Source organism: Cibotium barometz, chromosome 18, assembly GCF_041138505.1.
Source record: "Cibotium barometz isolate CiBa-2024 chromosome 18, ASM4113850v1, whole genome shotgun sequence".
In the NCBI taxonomy this organism is placed as follows: Eukaryota; Viridiplantae; Streptophyta; class Polypodiopsida; order Cyatheales; family Cibotiaceae; genus Cibotium; species Cibotium barometz.
The window spans coordinates 6,388,188-6,398,589 of NC_141063.1; the positions used below are offsets into that span (position 1 = coordinate 6,388,188).

At 39.0% G+C, this 10,402-nt stretch overlaps 1 pseudogene; it reads right to left on the reverse strand.

The window, feature by feature from the left end:
- Positions 1-9,166: 9,166 nt before the first annotated feature.
- On the reverse strand, positions 9,167-10,010 carry LOC147628856 (uncharacterized; annotated as a pseudogene).
- Between the last annotated feature and the right edge of the window lie 392 nt (positions 10,011-10,402).

Genomic DNA, 10,402 nt, shown 5'->3' on the forward strand with positions numbered 1-10,402 from the left:
GTATAGCTTTAAGCAACAAGTGCTACTGTTTCAAAGCTTAAAAAGCAAGTGCCAATATTTTAAGGCTTTGAAGCTACAAATGATTTAAAGTGGTTATTTGATTTGAAGCTTGAAATCTGCTTTAAGTCCATTGTAGCTTTGCAATGGGCATTAAGCCCGTAGCTTTCAACTACTTTAAAGCTTTGATAACAACTTTTTATTTTTCATGTATGTATACATTGGAAGCATAAATTTTGATGGCAATGCTTTAAAGCAATATGACCTGCTTTAAAGTAGTGGCTCATGCTACAGAGAGGACAACCAGCTACTTGTAGGCAGGGATCCCCTACTTGCCTTTGATTCTATGTACAAGTGTTGTACCAAGGTTCTAGATTTCCTTACATAAGTAAATGTTATATCATTGCATAAAGAGAAAGGGGAAAGAAGACAAGCACACCTTTTCATAGCAGCAGTTGAGGGGGGCCAAATTTGTGGTGAACCCTTGTAGACACCATCTGCTTTGCAACATCAAGAATAACTTGATTGCAGTCATCAAGGACACACTTCTCATTATCGACTCTAACAGCTTACAGAAACAAAGGACATGGTACATATTTCTACAAGGAAGCATGAACATGGTGAAAATTTCATTGTCCTCCAATGAGAGGCCACAACCAACGCACTCTTTCAAACTGATCATATTATATTTATAGCATGGTGCATTGCAGTGCATTTGAGTATTGTAGGAGGTGTGGGATAGATAGCCAAAGTGCCACCACATTTGATATGATTAAACAAGCTAGTTACAAACCCATAATGGATGGTTGCTTTTTCTAGACAGCCTCTTGCATTATCATATGTCTTCTCTGTAGAATCCATTGATGCTTTCAAATCTGGCACTCCATCTCCAACACATAACTTTGCAAGTTATCACTTTAACACCTTCAATACCTCAAACTGCAAATTGTGCATCTCACCTTCATCTACAGTATTATCTTCTTTCATTTCCTTTCTCTTGCTGTCCAATTCCTCTATGTCCTCTTGTAAACTTGTAGCTACCTTGCAAACTCCAGAGTTCACATGTAACTCTGCCCTTGCTACATCTCTCACGTCCTCCATAATACTTGTCAATCTGTCCATTTTGCTTCTTGCCATGCTAGTCATGTTAGCTGCCTTTGTAAGAACCCCATTGTTTGCAGGCGAGGCAATTTTACCAAGGAATCTTATGTATCTACTCCAAACATAGAGGGAAACTCTGATGCATCTGCCCCAAACATAGATGGCAATGATGTTTCAACCATTGTCTCATATAGGGGCTTCTCCTTGCTCTGGGCGTGCAATGAATGACAAAGATGCAAATATAAAAAACACTTCTTTGGCTTGTTCTTTACACCACTTCTTATACTTACTTTCAATGCCACTTTCTGGTCCATCTTTTTTGTGAGCACACTCTCTACAAAGATTACCCACTGCACTGTGTAATCCTCCTTGTCCTTACATTTCTTTGCCACCCTTACCTCATGGTTCAACGGACTTTCTTGGTACACATAGTTAGGCAAAAGGCAGCACTCTTCAAACAAATCCCACCATAAAGTTTTCAAGTGCACCCTTTTCACCCTTTGTGTGTCTATCTGTGAAGCCATTGCTTTCCTCGAACATGATCCTCTATCAAGCTGTGCGGGTTCCAAACCAAACTGAGGCCATACATTGTATGGAAGTCTTCTCTACTCCTGCAAAACTTTGTTAAAATGGGGTAATTCACATCTGGTGCATGCCATCGAGGAGCTTTGGCTACAATAAAAGATATAAGACACTAGAATAGACATACATATCATTACAAAATCTTAAAACATTTTCAAGTCACCATGCAGCTTATTCATAAACATAAGAGCTCAATTGTACATACGAAAATGAATTCAAAAGCTTTTAGGGAGGTGAAAACATATCTTTTCTGCTTGATTTTGTGGGTTTCTAAGGTGATTTCTTAAAACTGGTCTACTATGTTGATGATTTCATTGACTTCGGGGATTTGCAAGACTTTGGGTTCTTTTTAGAATTAGGGGAGTGTTGGGTCTTTGCTGCACATGCGCACTATGGAGTCTTCATTGTTTGCTGATGGCCTATGAGACAAAATGGACCTATGGATGTACAATTAAGAAATAGGAAGTTAACATAAATTGCATTCAAGGAGAAGTTATGAAATTACATTATTCAATTTCTATTTTCAAAACATAGAGGTTTAGTGCATATCTATGCATCAGAGACCTATGCATTAGAGGGAGGGAGGAAGAGAGAAGAACTTGGGGGTAGGGGTAGGGGTAGGGGGGGGAGAGAGAGAGAGAGAGAGAGAGAGAGAGAGAGAGAGAGAGAGAGAGAGAGAGAGAGAGAGAGAGAGAGAGAGAGTCAGGGTACTTACTTCTTGAGTTAGCAAGCAGCTTTCAAAGAGTTAGGGGAGCCATAGCCACACATTTGGAAGCTCTACTGCTTTCACTTGGGAGCCATAACCACAGGTTTGGAAGCCACAATGCTTTCACATGAGGTCCAAAGAGCCTTACACCCAAGAAAGGGCCAATTTGAAATTCCAAAATCACTCTGCATTTGAATTTTAAAATTCATTTTAATTTTAACACTTTTTCATTTTTAAAACATTCCCACCTAAAAATTCCCACCCACCTGACCTTTCAAGGTTCCCAAAAATCCATTTAACTTATAAGTGCACCACTTTTTACACAAAAAGTGTACCACCCCTTCTTACTTTCACCTATATTTGTCTATTATGTGGGAGAGGCTAGATGAGTGTGGGATATGTATAGGATTCATGGAAGGTGTGTGTGTGTGTGTGTGAGAGAGAGAGAGAGAGAGAGAGAGAGAGAGAGGGAGGGAGGGAGAGAGAGAGAGAGGGAGCGAGGGAGATCAAAGTGTGATTAGAAAGAGCAATAAGTTTCAAGAGTAGCTCAAAGATATTGATTAAGCATGTACATTAGCAATATGTTTTATACGATTAGTGCATAGTCACTAGGTTGATTTACATAGAGTCATAGTTTATTATGTGGGAAAATCCATCAATGCTTAATCAAAGTAATTAATTTGCACATGTTTATGTTCAATGGCTAGACCCAAAATGTGATGAAAATCTATCGTTTGGAGTGTTTCTGAAACGATGCATAGTAACGACGTTGGTAATAACGACATATGTACTTGACCCCTTAGCGACAAAAACAAGGCATCACTAAGGGGGGGGTTGTGCTGCTATAGTGTTATATGAGGAGGGTACACCTCATAAAAATGTGCTCATGTGGGCTAATGTCCAAGTGTGATGTTGCTTCATTCTTCTGATCCTGGTTCTCTATTCATACCTTGCCCTCAATGGCACCACAAATTTCAACACCCCCCATTGGTGCCATGATGCTATATAGGCTATTTCAAGGTAGTTGGATGCCATGATGCTATATAGGCTATTACAAGGTAGTTGGATGTCAATTACAAAAGATCCATCACTTCCCCTTAGTATAACATGCTACACTCAAGGTGGTCAAGTGTGGTATTACAAGATGTCATCACCCCCCTAGGTGAATAAATTACTACTTTCAGGTAGTCAAGGTGGTCAAGTGTGGTATTACAAGATGTCATTACCTCCCTGGGTGAATAAATTACTACTTTCAGGTAGTCACATCTACTTCGGTGACCTTTTACAATCATGGAATAAGGTGGTCAAGGTTGTCAATGTAGCTTTGGTTTAGAAGAGATGATTGGGGGTCTTCTTAAGCCTCCACGTAGTTGGTCTCCTAGTTCTTCAGTCTACATTCTTCTTCCTTGTGCCCAAGTTTGTTGTAGTGACCACATTTGGGCTTGTGTTTAAGCTTGCATTCACTTTTGAAGTTCCCTTTCCTTCCGCAGTGGTAGCATTCTTTTATACCCTTATTGGTGTAGAATGCTTGTTCCCTTGATGTCCTTAGTATTCCATTCTTTAGCTACTTATCTTCTTCAAGTAGTGATGAAATGTTAGTTCAAGTAAATTTTAGAGTGGTCACTAGTGCACCATATTTATCTGGCGGCATGCTTTTTGTAAGTATAGAAAGTGCATCCTTTTCAACTATCTTTGCATTAATGCCATCCAATTGATTCATGATACTTTTCATTTTGCTTATGAATTGTGCTAGTGACTCATGAAATTCCATATGGCTTTAAGCCATAAAATTCAACTTTCAAATGGATTTCTTGATTTTTGGCCTTGGAACCAAATATTAAATTTAACGCATCCCATGCTTGTTTTGACGTGGTTTTGGAATCAATGTGATGAATAACATGAGTGTCCAAGTGCAATCCAATTAATGACAGTGCATGTTCATCCTTTTTAGTTCGATCCTCAGTTGGATTAGTGGGTGCATTTTTCTTAATTAATTTCCATAGTTTATTGTGCGTCAGAAGGTACTTCATTTATGTGGCCTAGGTATGAAATATTTCCCCAGATAACTTCTTAATATTTGTGATATTTGTTGCCAATTTTGCAAAGGTCTTACCAACTAAGCTCACCGTGCTTTATTTTGGTAGTGTCAAATTATATATAGTTTGGTAGTCCAGTAAGCTTTGTAAGTCCAAACACATGTCATGATGATTTGAGTGGATGTGAGTGATTACAACGATATCTCCACTTGTGATTTGTAACACCAATTTCTACTTATAACAGCTAATTGATTATTAATTAATCTTTAATCCTTGATTAAATCTAGCTAAAATTGGAGTGTTCAACTAAGCTTGGAGAAGACCACATTGATGGGGCTTTTTGCATGAGGGTGTTGCCCTTAATGAGTGGATAAGGCATACTTAAAAAAGTACAGCTCAATCTAAGTAGAAACGTGCCAATTGACAACAATTTGGTGACTAGTTTTTCCTTGCTAAGCGATGTGACCCGTGGATGGAATCTCTTGAAATTCAAGTTTTAGACTCTTTGTTTCTTGGGAAACAAGCTCCTAAGAGGGATTCAATTGATTTGAAGCAAGCGTGGAGAATGGCATGAAAAACCAATCGGACAAAAAGCGACGATTTTGTGCACCACAAGTCGAATTAGCTTAATTCCTCCTAGTCAAAGATTAGCCTATGGTTGCTAAGTATGTCCATAAAGTTTGAAGGTGAATGGTTGAGAGAATGGGCAATGGCAAGCTAATCAAATTTTGACCACACAAGAGAGAAAAAGAGGATAAGGTGAGATTAAATACACTAATGATGTGATTAATGAAGATAATGTTGAAGAAGTGCTAATGAGTAGCTAAAGGAGAGAGAGAAGGCTCTGATACCATGTAGCATGGCACCTCAAGAATGCATGGCTATAGTGTGCCGAATTAGCTTAATTCCTCCTAGTCAAAGATTGGCCTATGGTTGCTAAGGATGGCCATAAAGTTTGAAGGTGAATGGTTGAGGGAATGGGCAATGGAAAGCTTATCAATTTTTGACCACAAGAGAGAAGAAAAGGATAAGGTGAGATTGCATACACTAATGATGAGATTACATACACTAATGATGTGATTAGTGAAAATTATATTGAAGAAGTGCTACTAAGAAGCTCAAGGAAAGAGAAGGCTCTAATACCCTATAACATGGCACCTTAAGCATGCACGGCTATAGTGTGCTTAACTCTAATTACTATGATTAATAAATACTAATGTTATTTTCACTAATTAACATTATGATGATGACCCTAATGACTTAATCAAGTTTCACTTAAGAACAATTAGGTTACAAGATGGAAACTTGTACTCATAGAGAGGCTTGAGAGCTATTTGTGTTCATTGCTTGAAAATGCCCCATTTTATATGAGTACAACTCTTACAAATTTGCTCATGTGGTATAATGTCAAGTGTGATGTGGTTGCATTCTCATGATCTTGGTCCTCTACTCATACCTTGCCTTCAATGGCACCACAAATTTCAACAAAACCCAATATTGAGCCACTCATGTTGGAACAACCAAGAGTCTTCACAACTATGTGACTTAGTGTACAGAAGGTTAAGCCACGTCTAAAAAGAAGAGCACATACTTGCAACCTTCCTAAGAGATACTTGAAAGGGTTTAATTTGGCACAAGGCCAAGTAGCCCTTCTTGACAATTATCTAATTAAGGTTGATTAAGATTGAGATCAAGTAAGAGTAAGCCAACCACCAGGCAACTCTCTTGAGAGATATTTAATCTAACCTGATAAAGACTGAGATAAAGCCGCAATCAAGAAACCGTTTACAAGATTAGCTTATTGGACAACAATTGTCTAATTAAATTTGATTAAGCTTAAGAGATAGATTGCTCTTTGGAGAGTTGTAGCTTCTTTCTGGCGGAGTCTCTTTCCTCATTGTTGGCTTGTGAGGTGACCTCAATCATGGTTTCTACTTTTAATGCCTTCTTGTGCTCACACTTGAGACCCAAAAGACTAGAAAGCTATAGGGAAGGGGCCTCTTCAGGGTCATCCACTCCTTTGAACCAGAGGGCATCTAGTTCATGCATAACATAGACTATGTGCCAGTGTTCGAAAAATACCCGGGTAAAGTGTAGTTTGCACCTTCAAGTTTGAAATTTTAATTCCTCGTTTTAGGATTGAAGGTATGCAAAACCTTCAAAAATTGAATGCTAAAGGTTTGCTACTTTTTCCACCTTAAAGGAAGAGTCAAAATACCTGTGAAAAGTTAGAGGTCAAGCGTATTTTACCTTTATTGGATATAATAGAAGGTTTTTTTAAAATATATTATAAATATAATATAAATAAGCCTTTATAAATTAGAATATCAAAAAATAAAATAATATTTAAACATTTACTAAACTAAACAGTATAATCTTAAACGTTATAAAAAATAATGTTTATTAGATTCAACTATAAATTAGTTGTGTGGAATAACCTCATTCCCACAATCATTATCGCTTAGGCTTACGGCTTGCCCTAGCTATGGTAGCTTTTAAGCTCACAGTGCACACTGCACACTTAGCTCTACTGTTCCAATTTCATTAAACTCAGAGTGCCCAAGCAAGGTGGTAGTAGGTATACGAGTGCACACTTCACTCCTATTCACTTAACACTGTTCCAGCTCCAATTGATCAGACAATATCCAAGCGAGGTGTTACGTGTAACCTGTCATCATCGTACTCTGCTGTAAGTTGTAACCTGTGAGCTCGAAGGGTATAAGCTACAATCCACTTTCTACACTTCAATGTGTTTGATTCATAGTTATCATTGTGCTTTACAGGACTAAGATAGATCCTGGGTAGGGTTCAAACAATCGAGACGAGTTTGGAGACTTTGCTTGACAAACCAGGGAACTTCGTAAGCTTAAAACTTAAGGTTAGGGTGAATCCAGAGAGATTTGGATGTTTATGGATATGTGTGTGGGTGGCATTTGTCTAGCATATAGAGAGAGAGAGAGAGAGAGAGATTGATGTTCGGTGTTTGTGGGTGTGTCGGGACTCACTATGTGCTCCCAAGGCTTTAGTGTTTAATAGTCCACTACTAAAAATTTCGAGCATGGAGAGAAAAGTTGCTTTTTGGGAAATTAGAGAATTCAATCAATAGCTACGGAGGATAGCTAAACTAGTTTAAGCCTTGTGTGTCACGATGTCACTAGGACATGTAACTCGCCAAAGGACGCATATTTGATTAGTTGGAGTGGCAACTATTAAACACAATCCCAGCTAGGGAGAGAGAAAGGGAAAGAGAGTCGAGCGGCCTGCTTTTTTCAAACACTCAATTGGCTATTTGTGTGTGTGTGTGAGAGAGAGAGAGAGAGAGAGAGAGAGAGAGAGTGTGTGAGAGTCTTGTTGGCATTTGTGCCCTTAACCAGCTGCGCTCATCACCAATCACCAAGCCTTGAACTTATGAGCCTAGCCAGTCCTCTACACCTCTAACACCAACTCAGTTGAGTCATCTCACCCACCTCCTACACCAAAGAAGGTAGGACACACACACAGACCATAGCTAAGGGCACAGCCAAGGCAAAGCATAGAAAGAAAAAACTTGTGCTAAGAGGTGTTGACCTAGTCAGCATTCGATTCAAATTTGGAGATTAAAACACCCTCACAAGAGCAACGACCAAAAGGGACGGACAAGGCTCCAGTCACAACATCAACTCCCGAGAAGCCAGACCGAAAACGGCACACAAACATAGCACATCTTCTTTTAAAAGCCCAAATCTTAGGTAGCACATAATGCGCACACTGTAGTGCCTTACATGACTATATTTGGGAATCAAGTGTAATGAAAAGGATGTTATCTAATTTCAGTTGAAGCTTTGGGATCTAGCTGACTCCATTATAGACATAAACACAAGTTGCTCTTATATGCCTATGTGTATATATATACCCTATTTGGTTGAAGTTAAAGACAAGGGAGAGGAAAAGGGAAACTCTTTCCAATTTCAAACTTTTGAGCCTTGAAAACTATTTTAATCCCATAGTGTTTTTATGTATATACACAAATATATTTATGTATTTCTCTAATCCTCCAATGTGTAAAAAACAGGGAGAGGTAAATCTTTTGAATCCAACCCAAAAAGTATTTTTGACTTCATGTATATATTATGTGTACATAACTTTCTCTCTCTTCTATGTTAGATGATGCTTTGAAGTTTAAAACGTTTATGTATATAAAGGTGGGACCTCGTAGTACTAATGTGTGTCTATATATACATACACACACACATACATGCATGTGAAAGACATGACTTGCTATTTTTTGGTAAAAAGATTAATCCACAAGGAACATATTATGATGATAATACATTTTGAATATTTTAGATGGCTTTTGGGCAATCCACACTACTGCGATAAAGTTGTGGTGGATAAGAAGAAAAAAGATACAAAATCAAGTAAAGCAATTAAGGAAAAAATTATTGCTAATGATTTTACTGTAAGCGCTGAAGAGATTGATGAAAAAGAGGCTACTCGTAGAAAAAGAGCTAGATTATCATGGTGTGAAATTTGGAGAAATGAATTTCATTGGTTGGAATTTGATAAAGAGAAAGCACTCATGTATTGTAAGGTTTGTATGGAAGATCCCAATTGCAAAAGTGAGTTTGCAACAATAGGTGCGAAAACGTGCACCATAGTGCCCTAAGCACACATGCACGCATAGTATGAGCTATGTCATACCTAGTCATATCATCAATGCTCAAGAGAACGTGCAAGTTCATGCATGAAGATATGCCACCGTAGTAGACAAATCCTCATAGATAAGCCGAAAGTGGAAGGGCAGACGGCAGCCATAATGTGAAGGCTAGCACTAAAGAGAAAGCGCACATAGTAGCTGGTTGGAGCCAAACTGTGATTCAATATAAAATTGCATGTGTAAGCCTTACATTATATCAAAAGATCTTTGCATCATACAGTATATGATGGTGACGACTCAAATTTCTTAAAACAGCAAGACAGGAAGCTTCTTGGAGACGCGTAGTTGCTGCTGGGTATGTCGACGTGGGTGTCGGTAACAGCAACCCAGAAGAAGGCTTCCTTGGCCTGGATGCTTGACAGGGCCATAGCTCGAGTTCCCTCTAATGGTCTTGGCATAGACACCTGGTACTGAAAATTGACATAGCACGCCATGTCCAGCGAAACCCTAAACCCTCTCCATTTCCTGACAAAGAGTAGCTCTCCAAAGATGATGGTAGCAAGAAGCCTATAGGCAGGCCGTTCTGATCCAGAATAGGTAAAATCTTTACCCTAGTTCTAACTCTGCGCTCTGATTCAGAAAACCGTGCTCTGAAAAATGAGACTCTGTGTCTTCCCCCAAATCAGAAAACTCAGAAACCTCGTTTTAATTTTCTCCCGAATCAGGAAACTCTGCGTCATAAAGCTCCCATCCAAGTAGAATTTCATCGTGAATCTGAGAGTTCTTCAGCTTCATGAAACCCTACGAGACTGGCATACCACTCTGTTGAGCTCTTCGCCACTTTCGCGGCAACCACAACCGGATACTTTTTCTCTACGTGAAGCTTTCGAGCCATGGCGTTACCAATAAGCCCTCTGTCGCTGCGGTTCTGCTCATCGCTCTCTGCTTTCATCCTGCGCTCACGAACATGCTCGAATCTTCTTTTAGGTGTGAAGTAATGAGATTCTGGCTATTCTTTTCTCTCTATATCTCTATATTCTCTCTTTCTGTCTCTCTATATATCTCTCTCTATATATAGATTTCTCTTTTTTTATATAGCAAGAATTTGGAGGTTTGGGAAGGGGAGGAGGAGGTTTGAGAAGGTTTCCGTAGAATTTGAATTTGGAGGTCTCAAAAGACACGTAAAGCATGAGTTTGTCCACTAGTATTCTCTTAAGAAACAAGATAGCTTGAGAGACACGTTTGTATTTTTGGGAATGCTAGGTGAAGTGTAATCGTTTCGTGGATTTCAATACACATCCACTACGTCACAGGTCACATCAGTCCCTTCTCCCTCTTCTCGCC